General features: G+C 43.2%; 1 pseudogene; it reads right to left on the bottom strand.

Moving 5' to 3' along the window:
- LOC119284210 overlaps positions 1-1070 on the bottom strand; it is a 7577-nt pseudogene extending 6507 nt beyond the window's left edge.

Here is a 1070-nt window from a genome sequence, read left to right as displayed (position 1 = left end):
AACTCTGCTGGACATTCATGAATTGTATCTCTTGCGGGATAGGCTTTCTTACAAAACAGATCCCAAGCCAGTTCTTCTGGTAAAGCTTCTAGTGTTAAGATATGTCCTCGGGAGGCAAGTGCAGCAACATCAATCTACTACCCTTGTCATTATGAATAAGCGCCCTAGACAAGTCATCAAATGCTTCTGGAGTCCAAACATCATCCAATATGATCAGATACCTCTGTTGCTCCAAAAATCTCTTCAGTGTCACTTCAAGGCATGCGATGTCCATGGCCGCAGTGTTAGATACGACATTGACTTTATCTCTAAAAAGTTCCTTGATTATATTCCTCAAGACATCTTCTCTGGAATAAGTTTGTGAGATGGAGACCCATGCATGACACTGGAATTTATCTCCCTCCTTCCTGTAGACATTTGCAGCTAGAGATGTTTTACCAAGCCCTCCCATTCCAAGCAAGGCTATGACAGAGCATTCCAAATCATCACATGCCACCCACTACTCTAGTTTTTCTCTGTTTTTATCCACCCCCACTAGATCTTCTTCGTCAAGGGAACGTGAAATATTTGCTAGATCTTGTGATCTCTTGACCATGTATTTTGAGCTGGTAGTATCCCGGTTGTTTATCATGGGAACCCATCTTTTTTTTTGTCACTGACAGGTGTGCAAGGTCTTTCTCTATTTCCTTCACCTTGAAAGCTATTTGGTTCAAAGAAAGCAGAGATCTTGGTTTTCTGAACCCTTTCTTCAGGTAAAAGCAACGCCTTGTATCCTGTTACTGGCCAACTAGATACAAGTACTCATCCACCATGTCCTCCATCACATGTGCTACCTTCCTTACCTCCTCCAATCAGCCCTCATATACTTGATCATCAGAGTTTCGAATGTCCATTTGATAAGGAACATCATGCATTACACGAAGCTCTCTCGCAGCACGACCCATGTTGCCCTGTAACTCCTTTAGTTGCATGCGGTACTTCGCAAACTGAGTGCTGGCCTGGTCTGCCGCTCCATTTTCCAAGGCATTTCCGATCTTTTTAATGGCTAGAAGAATCATGATCTCTGCCAT

Source organism: Triticum dicoccoides, chromosome 4A, assembly GCF_002162155.2.
Source record: "Triticum dicoccoides isolate Atlit2015 ecotype Zavitan chromosome 4A, WEW_v2.0, whole genome shotgun sequence".
Classification (NCBI taxonomy): domain Eukaryota; kingdom Viridiplantae; phylum Streptophyta; class Magnoliopsida; order Poales; family Poaceae; genus Triticum; species Triticum dicoccoides.
This window is presented reverse-complemented; position numbering and strand designations above follow the sequence as displayed.